The following is a 19,118-nucleotide window of genomic DNA, read 5'->3' as shown; positions in this document are numbered from 1 at the left end:
TGGTAGATGCATCAGTCAGGGTTATAACATCTGACTTGAATATTTCATATACTCACTACCTCTGACAGTGAGACCAATTAACTCAAAGGAAAACAGTGTATTTAATAGAAAATAACACCTTTATTATGCACATTTAATAAGATCAATACTAAAGTTCATTCAAAAAAGAACATTCAGTTCCTAAACTTCTATATTTCGGATACAGGAAACTAAAAAAAATAACTTAAAGTTTGCAAGGTTTTTTATGATCAAAGTCTGCAGCCTTTATTTTATTCATAAGGACTTTTGTCAAAATGAAGCTTCAATTTGGAGCAAAAACCGACTGCTGAGCGCAGAGTGATGCACATGCTGTAGCATGAGAGTGTGTGTGTATGTTTGGCCATCAGAGTATGAATTAAAATGGGAGCATGATGCTGTGTAATATAACAAGTGTTTGCTATGATTTGTGCGCGCTAATGATGCCTGCCTGCTTCTTCTGTAGAAGTGTAAGTGTGCTTGTTAACTTGCACATGGAAACCTCCAGCCTCTGTTGGAACGGAACAAGAGAAGCAAATTGTTTGGTTGAAGTTTTTTTTTAAAGGAGCTTTGAGCTGTGTTTTTGTTCAGGGTCAAACTGAGCACGGTTGTTATTTACAAGGGATTCATAGGCCATATGGGATTTGTGTGTGTGATTGTGTGTGCACATGTATGCACATTTGCATTAGTATCAATGCCATCCTGTCCCCATACACATTCATGACCAATATGATCCAGGAGATTGTGCTTGTGAGCCTACATTTTGCAATTCATGTGTGTGTGTTTGCATGCACAGATCTGTGCATGTGCACACATCTCATTACAAGGGTTTAGATGTCGTGTCAGAAAACACTGCACTAACCTGAAGGGTTGAAAATGAAACACTGTGGTGAAATGAAACAGTCTGACAAGGACTTGATAGCCAGCAGGAATTATGATAAATTTGCTATTAGCACAAATCCTTTAATTACAAGGGCCTGGTAATGGAAACTGTCCATCTTGCTCGCTGTGATTGTACAAAGGCTCATTTTCTTGAGAAAATGTTCTAAAAGGCCCACGGGGAAATGACTTTGTGTGCTGTCTTTATTAGAACAAGGAAATATGGTGAGACAGGCAGACCGACTGGCTGCAACTAAAACTCTGAGTGTTAAAGGTTATTCTATCTTTTTTTCTTTAGTCAGGTTGAACTTTAATTTGCCTTTTGAAACAAGGGATTTACTTTCTGTTTTGGAGCTTCAGAGCTCGGAACAAATTCCCTGACGGTTAGATTCATTCTCCTTTGCACACACTGTACAGTTCTGCATATGGGACCATGTTCCCCTGCTGCCAACACTATCCTTCACCCAAAAGTTAAATTGTGTAAAACTTTATTTTTATGGAACAATATTTCCAGAGTGTTTTCATGACACATGAATCTGCAGCTTTATGGCCTATTTCCCACCTCAGACTGACTGGGTAACCAACTCCAGTGAAGAGTGAGAGAGATATTTGATGTTTTCTGAATTGTGTGGTTTTGCAGTTTGAAAACTACAAGAAAAAGAATCAAATCACAATCAAATCAAGCTTTATTTATATAGCACCTTAAGTGTGATACAATGCGCTTCACAATAACAAAAAGCAGAGAAATCAATTGAAATAGGACCAAATAGCTTGGTAAGTAAATAGAGAGAACAGCTAAGTAAATAGGTTTAAGCTAAAAGTCTTTAGATTTCTTTTAAAAGAAAGTAGAGATTGTGCCATTGTCCAGTGGCAGGTGAGGGGCATCACTGCAGAAAGCTGACTCTCCATGTTTCTTTGTCCTTACTCTAGGAACAACTAAAAAGGCCATCTCAGAGGATCTGAGGTGTCTGAAGGGAGTTTACCTTAAAAGCATATCTGACATGTATTCAGACGCTTGTCCGCTGAGTGATTTGAAGACTAAGGATTTTAAAATCTATTCTAAAACTGACAGGCAACCAGTGAGGGGACTTTAGGACAGGTGAAATGTGTGCTGTCCTTCTGGGCTTTGACGGCAGACATGCTGCTGCTTTCTGAATGGCCTACAACTAAAGGTAAACCAGGGAAGAGAGCATTACAGTAGTCTCTCAGTATCCCCAGGGGTGAGAAAAGGCTGTACTTTAGCAATATTTCTAAGATGATGAAAGGCTTTTTTTGTGACATAACTGATATGGGATTCAAAATTCAAGTCAGCATCTAGAAGCACCCTGAGATCTTTCCAAGTTTCAGGTTAGTGCACAGTATCTCTGTCTGGGCCTTTGTTCAATTGCAGGAAATAATGAGACATCCACAGGTTGATTTGATCAGTGCAAGGAACCAGTTTATCAGTGGGCTGGTGTCAACGGGTGATAGACAAATGTACAGTTCCGTATCATCAGCATAGCTATGAAAGTTGTGCAGCATATAAGGGCTGAACGAGTAGAGCACTGGGCTTGTGACCCCCAAACTGGGAGAATGGCTCCAGCAGATTCCAGGAACAACGTCTGAGGTCTCTGTCCAGAACACAGTTCTAGGAACAGCTGAGATACTGCACAGAACCCTCAAACCACCCCAGGAGGGGTGAGAGGGAGAATTCTGTATTAAACCAATTGTATTAAACCAATTTAAGATGAATCACAGAGGCCAACGCAGTTCTGTAATCTGTTAATGAGGATGTCATCATCAAAGAGGAAGAATGGCAGCCCTCTAAGTGGCAGCAGCAAGGCTTCATGTTTAAGTCTCACTGTGGAGGAGGTTCAGATGATTTCTGTGTTTACTGGTTAAAGTCTGATCCAGTCGTCTGCAAAGCGACACCACCTCTAACCCAAGCAAATGCCTCAATGAACCTCAGCAGATCCCAGCGAGGGAGATACATTTGTGGCCTGGCTTTGCAAGACTTAAACCGACACCCATGTTGGAGACCTGAAAAATCCCCTCAGAGGCAGCTGGTGATCTTTGGATCCTTCTGAGGACATTTGACTTTCTGCTGATTCTCTATCATGCCCCTCTTTCTTTTCCCTTCTCCTCTTTCTCACTTCTTCACTAGTTTTCACCACCTCTCTTTCTGACTCAGTTTGAAAAGGGCTGATTTGAGTTGAAGTGTGAACACGCTCTTCCTGCGGACATCTGCCAAACACAAACGGTTGATGCCATGTTTGAAATCTCTTCAGCACGCTGAATAAATGTTAATCTACCAGCCTCCTGTCCTCCTATCTCTTCAGTGATTCTCCTCCCAACATCCACTTCCAACTTCATCTCTCCCTCTTATTTTGTTTTCCTGCATTTCTCCTTTTTCTCCCTCTTTTCTCACTGATCACCCTCTTTTTACCTTTCCTTTGCTTACCTCTTTTCCTCTCTCTTCTCTCTTCTTTGTGTCATCTCTTGTCACTTTTCTGTCCTTGAAATTTCCACTTTCACTTTAAATCCCTTCCTTTTACTCCCATGTTTCTCCCTCTTACTCTGCTCATGCATCTCTCCTCTTGTTAGCTTTTTCTCACCTTCCCTTTCTTCCTCTCCTCTCTCCTCTCTATCCATTTATTCATCCTGTCTGATTACCTCTGACAGTTTATGGGTTGAGGCAAAGCGCAATGGTGTTTCCTCATTACCGGCATCTGTCTGCTTCTATTTTCTCCTCCCTCCCTCCCTTTCACCTCCTCTTCACTTCTTTCTCTCCTTTCATTTCTTCTTCTCCTTCTCAGCCCTCACTCTCTCTTTTCATATAACAACCTCCCCATATGGTCATTTATAATTCAACAGAAGCGTGCCTTCAAAATAAACAGATTTATTGGCAAGCATTTACATATGTGCACAGAGGGGGTATGTGCACTTGTTTGTGTGTGTTTGATGTATTTATACTGTACGGGTGTAGGTCCGTGTGTTGTCAGGAGGAGTTAGGGAAGAAGAGGAGGTGTGTTGAAATGTGTTTGGTTTTCATATCAGTTTTGATGTGTGCCCCCACACAACACATTTGTGTCCTTCAGTCAGTTTGTGTTTGTTGGGATCTAAACGTTCACAAACTTCTTGCTAACGCTAATCAATCACCATAGCTATTTCCTCTTTGCTGTTCTGTTTACTTCCCCCTGGCAGTTTTTTCACCATCGCACCATTATGTTCAGTAGAAAGTTATTGAAGCGGGAAAATTAAGCTCTCCACACATATGAAGTCATATTTGTACCATTGACTTCTCATGATATCTGATAACAGTTTTTACTCCGACAGAGGAGGGGAAATAAATGTCAGTGATTTGACACAGCTAATATGCTATGATAGCTTCTTTTGTTTGGGACTCTCTGGCTTTCCGTCCTCTTTAAAGGGACAGTTCGGGTTATTTGATGTGGGGCTGTTCAGGAAAATTCAGATCAGCTCCCAGTTTAGAGAAACAGCAGGAGCATCGGCAAAGAAGCTGAGTGATGCCCTGCTGAGGACGTGACCATCAGCAAAACCCTGTTTTATCCACCATACATACAAAATACCACCAGATAAAAGCTAGTATGAGTTTAAATCTATGTTTTATTTTGCACTTGAAGTTCAATGTTGAAAAAATGAAAAGTACTGTTTGACGGCAAATAAAGCAGTGAAGATATTCAAAATAAAGCATACAACTGATATTAGCTTTCTTCTTTGGGCATTTTTGCAGTGTTTAAAACATGTTTTTGGAGATGTCCCCACCCACAGCAGCACATCGCTCAGCTTCTGTGCAGGTGCTGCTGCTGTTTCTCTAAACTGGGAGCTGAGCTGACTCTGCTGCAGGTAACACTGACTATAGATAACTACCTCACACAACCCCAGGTCAAATAACCCAAACTATCACTTTAAGGTGAGCAAGATGGCTTGTTTTTGGTCAGTGGTGCAGTTGAAGTCTCTCTTTGCCTGAAATAGTCGTCACACGGCCTGAAGGTGTTTAATACTGAAATGCAGCGTTAAAGATGACACTTGTTGGTAAAGTAAGGCAAAGAAGTTTAGTAGTGAAGTTTAACCAACAATATTTTGATGAAGATGTTAAGACTTAAGTAGTTAGCATCGGCTGGCAGCTCGTTGGGGGTTTGATTCTGTGGAGAAAGTTTTGAGTCTAATCTGAAACATTTTAATTCACAATGAGGCCGAACAACAGAAACAATCTTTTTTGTCATTTCCCAGTTTTGCTTGGAAAACTGTAAGTGTTTCCTCTGTAGAATGTGTTTGGATCAGCTAGTGATCCTAACTATCACTGATGCGCTAACTTAGTTTCATTATGATTCAGAGTAAGTCAACACTTACTTTCTTTTCTCTGGAGCTGTGCAGGAGCAACGTCATAATGGTGCTTATTTAATACAACATTCAGAAACACTCTGTCTAACCTGCACATTGGTAATGATCATTGATTTACTCATTGATTTCTCCACACTGCCTCTTTTTTCCCATCACTGGGAATACTGAGCAATAAACCTCAGAAAATCTAAGGCTTTCTGTATTGAACTGAATATTTCGCTCTGTTGTTTTAATGTCTTTAACTCTGGAGAATTTGGAAAGAAAAAACAACGTCCTTTCTCAGTTATAGATATACACACTTCTGTAGTGCATGTTTTGTTCCTCTCTCTGCCTCTCACGATGTTCACTGTTTGAGGTGATTGATTGATTGATTGATTGATTGATTGATTTTATTGTCCATCTCAGTGAAAAATTGTCTTTGGCTTCTGCCAAGGTCCAGTAAAAAAAAAAAATACATACAAACCATATAACACAACACACCATTAAAAACATTCAACATGTACGACATACAATAGTGCAGATGAGCACGTGGGTTAAATAAATACCAGAGAGCAGATCCTCTAAAAATACAAGTAACAAGTGTTTCTGATGCTTTCATCTTTTGTCCAGTGCCTGTGTACTTTAGGGAATAAAAGACTTTTATATGTTCCAGCGGGTCCTTGGGGCCCTGAATTGACGGCCAGCTCAAGCTCTTGAGTGTAGTGTGTGTGACTGTAACTGTGAGTTTAGCCTTCCTGTGTACAGCACTGTCAAACATTATGTGACCTGCCAATCACCTGCAATGTTAACACTATTAGAGAACATGTTTTCACTGTTGCTGAACCAAGCTGCTGCTTTCCACCAGGCTCCTGTTTGTCATTTCTAGCATGTGTTGGCTCACACCAGAGCTCCTCAGCTTCCTGATTAACAGTCACTGGTTAGCTCTCTACAGGCTGGTTACTGAGGATGACAGGGCGGGAGTTATTGTTAGAGTGAGTGCAGATGTATATCTCTCAAACAGGTGAGAGATATTCTGGCTTTTCCCACAGCTGTGTGGCTGTTTCATTCATTCATGCATAGACAAGTACAAAAATCAAAGTGGTCCAGAGAGAGAAAAGAAAGACAGAGAACTGGAGTTCAGTTTACTGGCTGATGCTGACACTCGGCACTGACTGGAAAAATGTTTAAATGCAGTAAAAATCTGCATATTCATGCCGCTGCACTGTTACTCTTTCTCCTCCTCTTCTTTGTCTGTATCTTTACCCTCTCCTGTCTCTCCTACCTCTCTCTTCTTCTCCTCTCCTCATCTCTTCCCCTCACTCCCATGATCTTCTCTTTCTTTTGTTCCTCTCTGCCTCCTCCGTCATGAACTTCACCCTCTCTCTCTCTCTCTCTCTCATACACACACACACACACACACACATGTACAAACTTATGCCAAAGCCCTCTCTCTATCCACTAATATGTACCAGTGTACAGGTGAATGAGAGTCATTACACAGGCTGTCAGGCTTTGCCAGGCAGTGTTACCACACACACACACACACACACACACACACACACACACACTTCATCCGGTGTAACACCTCCAAGTGTAGATGGCATAATCAGTATCCCCTCCTGCATCGTATTGCTTCTCATTACAGTGGAGGTTATGTGTATGGATGTGTGTGTGTGTGTGTGTGTGTGTTTGTGTGTGTGTGTGTGAGTGAGAGACAGAATAAGAGGCTGAGGGCGTCTTGTTTCTGTGAGTGTGCGTGAAACAAGAAAGGTTATGAAAACAAGCACAGCACCATGTGTGTTTGTGTGTTTGTATGATTGCGTGTGTGTGTGTGTGTGTGTTGTGCGTTAGCTTCATATGCAGCTGTACATAGTGTGGGTCTCCCCCCTCCTCCTCTCTTATCCTCTCTGGCACCGATTCTCAACACGTCTGCTGAGCTGCTCTGAAGTCAGAACGCCAACAACTCCTCTGAAGTGTTGACCAAAGAACCACAACAAATATTAGCATCCCCGAGCTGTCGTACACACACACACACACACAGAGTGTTATACAAATAAACACACACTCTGTACGTACGTAGAAGTTCAGTGAATAAGAAAGTCCTGTACCTGCAGTCTGCACACATGCACACACTCTGCACTCAGGCTTGTACAGATCACAACAGTCTGGTTTGTGGCTGATTGACTGTATCAGTGCAGAACTGCTGCAACATTATTCCACCTGCAAACGAGAAGCAAGAAAAATTTGTGTTTTCTGGAAAATTCTTCTTATGTTTTAATAATTTACTGTGAAAAAGATGCTACTTTTTTTGGAGCATGATCTTAAGAGCTTCAAGGGGAGGTCCACCTCCTGGTTACTATAACAACGGTCATGACCTGGTTAGGTTTGGGAAAAGATGGTGGTTTGGGTTAAAATAAGTACTTCCCTGTTGACTAAAATATAATTGCATGCTGTTGTATGTCGGGGCCTGAATCCGACCCACAAAGAACAGCTCTGGATACAAACGTATAGAATAAGAGTTTCATTCAGAAAAATGAAGCCAATGTGACTTGTGTTGGGTGGAGGAGTTGGCGTCCATATTTCCTCTCTCATGTTGATCCCTCTGCTCTGAACAGAAATCTGGTGTGACAGAGTGACACATTTTCAGGATAAATTGTAAAAATAAATAAATAAAACAACAAGAAACAAACTCTCCAGAAAAGACTGATTAGCTTTGCCAGCCCCCCAGCACCAGATGATGAAATGGTTGCTGTTGCAGCTCCCAGTGGGAGGTAAGCACATAGATAATGGTGATAATGAGGCTGATTTTCAACACCAGCGGAGGTATTATTGATACCGTTGACGGTGATTGCTGTTAATCATTGTTCCTCTTCAGAAGCCGTCGGTGGGCAACAACGACACAGTAATAACAACACATGCCAAATTTTGATGATGATTTTTAACTGTTGCTGTTTATTAGCAAAAAAAAGAGAAAGCATCAGGCGATGATTTTAACAAGGACTGTATTTTTTAATTAGAAGGTGGAGAATTGTGAGTGATTATATTTCATCTTTATAAAACTTCAGGGGGTTGACGATTGGATATTTGTTGATAGCTGATCATGATGAGCTGTGATCATTGACAGTGTGTGATAATTGATTGTTGATGAATAAGATACCAGATCAGATGATGACTGAAGAAGGACTTTAAAGTTTCTCCAGACATGTTTTCAACTTTGTGAAAATCCTCTGCTATGATTAATATTTTGTTTAACATGGTTTTCACACATAGAAAGTGAAAAAAGGAAAACTGAAAACATCAGAGAGACTCAGCCTCATGTTTGAGCCTCAGTCAGACCCAGACTCAGATGAGGAGTCTGTTGAGACCAGAATCAGAGACTAGCAGACGGATCAGAACCGTGAGGATAGTTAGCATCTTTTATTAGTTTATATTGTTTGTTAACTTGTAACTGGCAGAGGCTGACATAGTGTTAGTGGTTGTGCTAATGCTAACTCTGCCTCTCTGTATTGACAAGGTTTCAGGTGTATTTAGCCCCGCCCCCCATCCACACAAGTTGACAGGATTGGTTGGTATGAATCCCTGACTGTCTCAATCTGTTTTTATGAGACTGTCATTGGTTCAGTGCGGTTCAAGGTGGAAACACTCAGTCATGGTGTCGACTGATTATTTCACTCGTGTTTATTATATAAAAACATCATATGGACATGTTAACACTCGTCAGCTGCACTGCAGAGAAAAGACATAATGTTCATATGTTTTGTGTAATATAAAAAAAAATATCATATTGACATTAACAAGGCTCAGGGCTTATTCTTCATTGGAGGGGGTCTTTAACTTTCTTTTTACCCACCCATCCAGTGCAGCTACACCTGTTAGACCACCAACCATTCTCCTCAGCTCCGAGGCAGGAAAGTGGATCATGAAGCTGAAGCAGAACAAGCTGAACTCGGCTCAACTAAATCACTTCTCATTAACCTAATGAATTACTGTCTGCTATCATACCACCACTTATATCCAGATAACTTTTTCCTCCTCAGTCAGGCTTGTGAATGGCCTGCTGCAGGCAAGCACTTGACACTGGACATCAGACTGAAGCAAAGATGTCACATGGACAATCAGAGATTTGACACTCATGAAAAAGAGTGTCAGTCTCTCAGTGGGGTAGACGATGATTAGCCGTAAGAACGACTAACAGCATGTATTTCTCATGACCTGCTGAAGTGTTTCAGCCAAAGATAAAAAATGATGTAGGTAAACATGCAGAGGCCTGGAAACCTTTCTGCCACGATATCATCAAGACAAGTCTTATCCAAGTCCTGTGTGATTATAAATGTAGGAGGATATCCTGGATAAAGAGCAGAGCAGGTGCTGTTCATTAATTTACTGTGATGGGTCTCGAGATGCATCAGTCTCCTGTCAAACCCTGTGGAAGCAGTGGAGGATGTGCTGCATGTGAAGGAAGTGTCTGGATGACACAGGGCTTTGTGTATTGTACAGATTCCTCTGATCTATTTTGTCCATCCATTTTCTTCTGCTTATCCAGGGTCGGGTCGCAGGGGCAGCAGGCTAAACAGGGTATTCCAGACCTCCAATGAAACCACATCAACTGCAAAAACCCAAGCTGCACTCCTTACTTTGTCCTCTGAGACAAACTGAAAAATGAAACTGACTCGACTAACAACAGGCGCAAAAAGCACATCTGGATATTCAGTCTGTGTCATGTTTGATGGCACTCGCTGTCTGTTGTTCTTGAGTTTGCATGTCTAAGACTGGGCAGATGTTAGCGAAGTATTATTCTGCTTAAACTGAGAATTTATTTCACAAATATTTCATATCATTGCTGTGGCTGCAGCTGGTTGGTGTTTACCTATAAATATTAAAACTAGAAGCAAAAAACAAAAGAGAAATATTCACAGAGATATTAATTGTTGTCATTTGTATGATTATTGCTGCTATTTGATACACACACAGTATATAAATGCCATTGCATTACATTTAGTACCGATTTAGAGAGCTGTTTGTGCTGTCTACATGTGCCCCCCCCTTCACACACACACACACACACACACACCCTCTCTCTCTCTCTCTCTCTCTCTCTCTCTCTCCCTTTTCTGCTCCTGACAACCTTCAAACAGCTGGAAACAGCATCTTGAGGTGTGTGTTTGTGTGTATGTGTGTGAGGCGACAACATTCTGAGATATTTGACACACCAGCTGCAGGTAGCTCTGGTCTTAATAAGGCATTACACACTATAACACACACACACACACACACACACACACATACATAGTTGCTGACACTGGAACACACACGTCGGCTGAACACTGAAACATGACTGGAATACTTTCAAAGTTGCGCACACACACAAACCTTTCAACACACACGCCACACAAGATGTTCCACAACATACGAGTACACAAGGAAGTGATGAAAGACACACTTTAACACACTTACACGCTACTCAGTCTCTCTCTCTCTCTCTCTCTCACACACACACACACGCACACTTACACTCAATCACACATGCTATTAAATTCCCTAATGCCTTGAGCTGGCCTGACAGCGGAGTGTATGCGGTGAGTGAGTTGAGCTCCACAGGGAGTTAACTGATTAAGTATATCTGTGACAGACACAATCCCTGCTTAGTGGCTACTGAAAAAGGAGGCGAGAAGAGCAGGAGGAGGAGGAGGAGATGAGAGGAAAGGAGAGAGAGGAGAGAAGAGTGAAACATCTTGTTCAGCAGTTTCAACTTGCTCCTGTGAGCGTTTTTTCTTCTTCTCTGTTAAATACCAGCGTTTAACTGAGTTATGTCTTTTCTCTGCAGCGCAGCTGACGAGTATTCACACGTCCATATGATGTTTTTATATAATAAAGACACATGATGAGTGAAATAATCAGTCAACACCATGACTGAGTGTTTCCACCCTGAACTGCACTGAACCAATGACAGTCTCAACAGATTCAGACAGTCAGGGATTCATACCAACCAATCCTGTCAACTTGTGGGGACAGGGGGCGGGGCTAAATACACCTGAAACCTTGTCAATACAGAGAGCCAGAGTCAGCATTCGCACAACCACTGACACTATGTCAACCTCTGCCAGTTACAAGTTAACAAACAACATAAACAAATAAAAGATGCTAACTATGCTAACTGTTCTGATCCGTCTGCTAGTCTCTGATTCTGGTCTCAACAGACTCCTCATCTGAGTCTGGGTCTGACTGAGGCTCCAACATGAGGCTGAGTCTCTCTGATGTTTCCTCCTCTAACCTTGATACTCTCCTGCTCTTTCACCTGGACACCTGGAGCCAGCAGGTGGTGGGCGGGGCCAAGGCCTGATCCAGGTTTCTCAATCAGGATATCAGAGTAGATGAGCTTTTTTTTGTCGGAAAACCATCCATCCATTAGCTATACCGCTTATCCTTATAGGGTCGCGAGAGATAACCACTGCACCACTGTGCCGCCCTGGGAAAACCATGTTAAACAAAATATTAATCATAGCAGAGGATTTTAAAACATGTCTGGAGAGGACTTTCTCCATGTTTCTTTATGTGTTGGTACTTGTGCTTTATAAAACATAACCATCAAAATGCCTTTGAGCCTCTAGCTAATACCTTTTTTTTTTACACTTCACTGCTTCATATCCTAGATTGCTTTATGCTGATGGTCCTTTAATGTCCATCATTGCAGTAAATAGTAGAAGAATCACCATTGGAGGGGGGCGTCATTTAAAAATATTTTAGTAGGAGAACTCTCCTGTCATGCAACTATTCTACATCAGAGCCACTCAATATCCACACACAGTCTTTCTCCAGTATGGTAAAATAAAACCTAATGGGCATATTGAAGCATTTCATTTTTCTCTCTCCATCGACAGCTGTTCCACTTTCCTGCCCTTCTCAGTCAGCTAGAAAGACAATGGAATATAAAAGGCAGTAAGCAGAGAGTTTAACTGTCTCATAACTCAAGTGACTGTAATATATCTGCAGGAAGTTGATAAGGTTTTTGGTCAATATTCATGATCCTACTTTGTCCAACACTCATGAAAACAAAAACCTGAGCAGCAAACTGCTGTTCAGCACAGTGATGCATTTGACTTTCACTTGACATTTCCCCCTGAATTTAAAGGTCCCATATTTTATACTTTTCCTACACTCTATCTGAAGTGTTGATGTCCATAAGAAGCAAAAAATCTCAGTGTAGTCTCAACATCTAGCTCTATTAACAAATGGGTAGGTGAGCCAATCAGAAGAGAGGCTCTGAACACTCAGAGAAACCAAATTCTGCATGGGCGGGGCTTGAGGTAGGGCTGAGGGTGGTGACTGCTTAGTTGTGACATCCCAAAGTTGCAGAAGTCCTGACGGCTGGTTTTAAGGCTCAGTTTCTGAATACAGGCTGTGTGCATTTCTCTGTGGACTGAGGCTTTGATACTTTCACAGTATTAATATAGAACCTAGACCTGCTTTATAATCACAAACACATGGAGATCTACCTTTAGACTGGATGGGACCTTTAATGACAAACTCTATTTAAACAAATAAGCATCAAGATGGTGTTGTAGCTAAAACGTGTGGTGAGAATATTTTCATTTAGACTTAAAAAAAAATCTCAAACATACACAAGTTATATGTACTGAAAGAAAATACCCTCTTATTGGAATAAAGATATATTTGGGGCAGGGATTTGTAGGCAAATGAAAAAATCCTTGCTAGGCTCTCATACATAGTTCAGAAAAGGTCATAGATCATTTAAATTTTCAAATCTGATCTGAGTTGGGCCATAGAGGAATTTCATTAGTAAATTTTTCAGTGGTGTGAGTATTATATAAGCTAAGTACATTTTAAATGTCTTTTTGCCTCATCAAGCGGGAACAATCTGGGGTAGCCATTGGCCTTGAGAAGCAATAAAATGCAACATATTCATGAAACTGGAAGATAATGACTCCATAGATTATCTCCCGCTCCAATTAAGGTATTTGCAGTATATTATGTGGGTCTTCCTTTTGGTGATGTGTAGTATAAAACCTCATCGTGACCAAAAACAGCTGCTGCTGTTTGCTGTCATGCTACAACAGCAGTCATTAGGCGCTGGTGGCTCCTGCTCATTGTATTTGTGCACAGCGGCTGTGTGCAGGCTTTCAGCACAATCTGATCTGATGTCTCCAAATTACAGCTTTCTGCTACATTCAGCCTCCCCCTGCAAATCTCTCTGAGATAAAAACACAGAAGTCTATTTTGTTTGGCCTTTTCTGGACCCCTCAAGTTAACAAGTTCTCCCCAACAAAACTTTTTACAGCGGCTGCTGGGGTAATGACAAGACTTGAGAGAGAAGAGGATCAGGAAAAAAAAGATGAGTCACAGAGAGAGAAAATGGAGCCAAACTAAAAGCAGAGAGTTGAGTAGAGAGGAGAGGAGGAGGAGAGGAGGAGGGGGGAGGGGAGGGAGTTGCAAGGTTATGAGGAGAGGAAGACTGAGCATAGGAGTGGAGCTCATTAATGAGTAATGGGTTTGTGGCCCTTCGCCCTTGGACATCACAGCATCTGATGACTTTGTTGTTACTCCAGTGCTACAGATGCCAACAGAAGCATGTGTGTCTACTCTATATATGTATTTCTATATCAGCTCTAGATCTAGATCTAGGAGATGGGCTTGAGCAAATACATGATTCAAGTATATTGATCTAGACCCAGAGGCTGGTTGCACAAACCACTATCAGTGTTCTACTTAAAAATTAAACTTAAGGTTTTATTTCTCCTTAGCTGAAGGACTTACTTAAGGGTGGTGCATGGAATCTCTTAAAAGGTTTCCTTAGTGAAAAAAAGTTGATGCATTTGCAGCAGTGAAACAGATTTTACAGCAGTAAAATTCTACTGTTTCAATGGAGGCCTTTGATTTGCTGTCTTTAGCACTTGTTATTCCTGTTATCACTTTTGGGAAGCTAGTAGCATTAATGAAGTGCACTGCTTTCTAATCGCGTGGGGAAGTTTTGACAGGAACTTCACCATGGTGTTTAAAAAAAGGTAAAGTCGAGGGATCCAACTTGAGACGGTCGGACAAGACACTCCTGAGATGAGCTCATTTTCTTCTTTAGAAAGTATAAGACTAAGATGTCCTGTTTTTATTTTTATTTTATTTTAAAGAAATCTTAACTTATGGTGTTTTGTGCAATCGACCTGGCAACTACAGAACTTAAGAGTTAAGACACACACACACACACACACACACACACTGTCAGCCTCTTCAAATCTGTGGCCTGTGTCCAGATCTGCAGTGTTTGCAAGCCAGTACTTCCTGCCATCTCAGCCCAATTAGAAGCTCCCTTCCCTGGGCAGGGAGAAGTAGAAAGGGCCCCTCCCTCCCTCCTTCCAGCCTCAGTGGCTCTCATATTATAACAGCCTCTGACACCAGCCCTGCATGATTACTGCTGTCTGAAGGAGCAAGATGGTATGGGGCAAGAGAGAGGAGGAGGAGGAAAAAAGAGAGGAAGAGAAGAAAAGGGGCAGTGGACAGAATCAGCTGAGAAGAGGAGGATAAAAAGAAAGAGAGGAAGAAATAGATGAAACAGAGGAAGATGGGGAAAGGGAGACGTTGCAGAAGTTAGAAGAAAAAAAGAGAGAGACAGGGAGGGGAAGAGCAGAGCGCTGGCAGACGACCCCCTGTTGTGTTTGTTTTTACATGCAGGAAATGTGTGTGTGTGTGTGTGTGTGTGTGTGTGTGACAGAGACAGAGAGGGGGATGGTTTGTGTGAGAGTGTTGAACGTGTGAGTGAGCTGATAGCTGATGACAGTATCTTGTACCAGCAGAGTGGAGTCATGCTGCCATCATTGTTGCCACTCAGCCAGAACTGGAAAATTACTCTGATAGAAGCTGCATAAATAATCCTCCTCAAGGTGATCCTGCAAATGATAATCAAGGAGCGGATCCAGTGCAAGAACCCAGATTATATGCAGCTTTTCTGTACGTTCATTGATAGTATTTGGTTCTACTGGAGCAAGTTATGTTCACACAGTGCAGCAGTAAGTGAGGTGTGGAGTTGGGCCTGGTGGATGGGCCCTGGAAGTGACTGCCCTCAGCACCAGAAGTCCAGGATTGTGTCTCATACAACAATATGTCTTTCATGTCTTTATGTCATAGTAAGTGATTGTGGCTGGGGTGGCAGCTGAAAAAAGTTTACCTGGAAGACTCTGGAAGTCTCAAGCAGAAGTATTTATCGAAAGCACCACGGAGAAAATGATGAATGAGCAGTTCTACGTCAGCTAGTGAATCAGAGTGAAGCCACACATATTCCTCCAGAGGTCCTTTCCAACTGAGTGTGTGTCAATCAGACATAAAAACCATCAGCTTTTGTCTTACTACCATTACATCGCTATCTGGAACTGGTCCTGTCTGGATCTGGGTCGCTCTCTCTGAGTAATTGGCTCTTCGTGTATCGTTACCTCTAAGACCTGCAGTGTTCCTTGTTGGAACGGGGCCTTCTGGAAACTGTCAGTCATAATGGAAGTGAAATCCTGAGCTTTTGTAGGTTGTATCCGTCTCTCTCTGTTTTTTTGAGTCATGCACTCTTCAGAGTCGGCAATTTGACTGTGCTCCAAGTGATTGAACAAATTGTTATCTTTGGTGAAATTGTTTTTCTGTAGTGTTTGCATTTGACCTCTTGTTTCGTGTAATCTTCACTTTAGCTGAAATGCACCCAAACGACAGAGACAACGTTCTTTTTAGGTAGAAGTTGTTCACGTTGAGGCTCAGTGTTTGAGCTTGTGTCGTCTGTATCACCAGCTTCACTTTGAGTGAATGCTGACAAACGGAGGCTGTCCTCCTGTAAAAAAACAAGCCCACAGGTCGTCTGTCAGCAGGTTATTTCCTTTTTGACCTTTTTCCAGCTCTTTCAGCTGCACCCCATGGTCATCACCAGAGCCACAGTGCACCTTAATGTGCTCTCAAGAATCAAGGAGGGTTCAAAGTGAAGCTTCTCTGAAATTTTCTGGTACTTGTGATTATTTTTACTCCACTGGAAGGTTCATCATGTGGCAGCCATGAATAGAGAATTCACACATTTATTCTAAGATATTCACCAAAAGCAAAACAAAAAAAAAAAAAAAAGAAAATGTTCATGCCTACTTGACAACATGATTGTTCCCATGCCCCCAGTATAAACACAGAGGGAATGGATTACAATTGAAGGTATGAGTCATCGAGCACACAGTAGCTCTGCTCACATAAAAGCTCCTGAGACAGATGAATCTGAGTTTTGTAAAAAAAAAAAATCTGGCCTTTTCAAAATCATTTTTTCTGCTGCATGTTAAGTGAAAGGCTATGGGCCTCACTGCTCAGTGGCTGCATAAAAAAAACCCTTACAGGGTGTAATTCGCTTTTTAAATACAAACCAGTGAACTTCAGGGAGTAAAGTTCCTCAAATGCAAAAAGTGTTGGAGCAAAAAACACTGAGCTCTCATTTTCAGACACAGTTCAAAATTCTTCCCTGCAGCTAACAGCCCAGCTAGCTTTGTGCTAACTTTAAGCTAACTTTAAGCTGTTCTGCCCCACTGTAGCTTTGTATCAGTCAATAAAATTATATGCATTAGCAAACACAGAGGTGATCTTTTCTTCCAGCCCCTGTTCTCTTATGGGGGAGACTGGGGACGTTTGCGACACTTGCGTTTCTGTTACTCAGAGACTATTTGGGCGAGACCAACCAAAACTTTTATATATGAAATGTACATCTGTCTGCTAATTACCCATACCATTTAAAGATCATTACATACGACACATCATTTACAATATTTCCTTGAATGTCAGAATTCAGTTGACTGACCCCAGGGTTGGCAAAGTTTTTAAAATATGCATTGTTTTATAATGATATTATACTGTTATTTATTTATGTAGAGAACATAGAACTGACCTCGAGTCAAAATAAGCACAGTTTATCTATTCTATTGCTCATGATAAACAGAACAGGTAAATATAAGACCCTGACAGGCTAACAAAATAATTGCTAAAGTAACTTGTTTGTATTGTCTTATGAATTAAAATGAGCAACTATTGTTGCATCTACTGCTGCTATGGCACAAAATGCACTGCATATATTGTCTGTTTTGATATGGCTGCTTAGCTTGGGTTAGGGTTAGCATGACAAAAACTTGTTGCAACCGTCTCCAGTCGGACACACTCAACAATAGATGCTCCATCTCTTTTTTACCTACTCTCCTCTTCTTGTTTTCTTCATATCATCACCCATTCACCCACCTCCTCTCTGAAACAACATCATTTTCCCTCCTTTTTTGTTCCCAAAAATAAGAATGAAAGAAATAGAGAGATTACAGGGATATTATTATAATTATCAGCAGCATCATTATCATGTGCTCGTATGTCTCAGAGAATGAAAGTGTGGGGGTTGAACTGGACCATATCAACAGAAAGAAAAAGACTCAGATTGGGAAGGAAAGATGGAGATAATCAGACTAAATCTCATCTGCTTCATGTGCAATTACCTGCCACTGCCACATTCAAACTAAACAAAACTACTGCCCCCCCATCAGCATAATCACCCCCGTACAGTGCGTGTTCTAATACTGAGGAAGGAGCCGAGGACAAAATAATATATAACAGTGTAATGTACATATAACATACATACAAATGGGAAAAGAGGCAGAAGAAAAAGCAGATTTGTTTGGCGACATGTATTTTGACAGTTGCTCCACACCACAGAGCCACAGAGTATATATCTTATATACTGATATTACTCTAACTGTGGTAAAATGAAGTTACAGATGTTGTGTGTACAGTGATCTGATTTTTCTGCACCACTCCACTGCTAGGCGACATCTAGTGGTCGTAGTGATGATGACAGGAGCAAAGGGAAAAGTGCGGTGACGTAGTTTATAGAGCGACAAAGTCCACGTCAGGAGGAGGTTGGGGTGGATGGATGAATATGACCCAGGAGAGCGGTGTTCGATTCCCATGTGACAGCAGCAGTTTATGTTGTTTCTATTATCCATGACCATTCGTTGTTGTTATTGTAACCATGACAACAAAGATCGTCTAATGTTGAGGAATTATAGTAACCATGGCAACATAGGTAGGCACGCTGCTCTTGGAACAGTCTGCGTGTTTATTGTTATAACCATGACAACCAGTGTTTGGTACAGAGGCGCTCTTTCAGGAGACACTGCTACCGTATCAGAGGGCTGAAAAAAACGACCTGTGTGGTTGTTCAGAGGCTGACATGTATTTATATTAAACAGGTGGATGATTAAAACTTTAAAATTATTACGTTAAAACAAACTTAAAAAAAACAAAACTGCTTAATTTTACAACACTTCTTTAAGCACTTGTTTGAGTCTTTTTCCTTTTTGCTTTTACCTTCTCTCCACATTTAATTTTTAGCTAAAAGCTCAAAACAGATGCTTGTGGGCAGCGCAGGTTGTGAGGGGTTAGTTGCAAAGAGATTATTAGAAATCTTTTTGAAGTGGAGTGCTCTTTAGATATAAATACAGTGTAAATTATTTTTAACCTCTAGGGCTCAGCAATTCGAGCGCTTTGAAATAAAAAGAAATCATCAAGCAGTAGTGTGTTCTGTCATTGAACTGAAAGAATTTGCAGTTTTGAACTGTGTTGACTTTCTTCTGATTTTTGGAAATTGCAAGTGACTTGTGGAAGGAAAAGTCAGTGGAGTGCAGTGTGAATGGCTTCAAGGCAGAATGCAACACCCAACAGATCACCAGTGAGACAAAGCAGAGGGCTTCAAGTATTTGAGAGTAACCAGAATAAAAACAGAGACATGAATCAAAGCGTTTCCATCGGTGGCCATACTGCTTCAAGGTCATAGGTTGCTATGGATTATTTGGCAGTAAATAAACTCATATTTACTGATAGAGGCAGCTCATAACGGAGCAGTGTTTGTC

The 19,118-nt window shown here is 41.3% G+C and overlaps 1 protein-coding gene across 4 annotated transcripts in view; it reads left to right on the top strand.

Moving 5' to 3' along the window:
- The window catches only part of ptprt (protein tyrosine phosphatase receptor type T), a 317,399-nt gene that overhangs the window by 265,548 nt on the left and 32,733 nt on the right, over positions 1-19,118 (top strand). The gene's annotated exons all lie outside the window — the stretch shown is intronic.

This window comes from Trachinotus anak, unplaced genomic scaffold (genome assembly GCF_046630095.1).
Source record: "Trachinotus anak isolate AG129_WGS33_773 ecotype Australia unplaced genomic scaffold, CSIRO_AGI_Tana_v1 ptg000013l, whole genome shotgun sequence".
In the NCBI taxonomy this organism is placed as follows: domain Eukaryota; kingdom Metazoa; phylum Chordata; class Actinopteri; order Carangiformes; family Carangidae; genus Trachinotus; species Trachinotus anak.
Note: the sequence above shows the minus strand (reverse complement) of the source record. Positions and strands in the feature narration are given on the sequence as shown.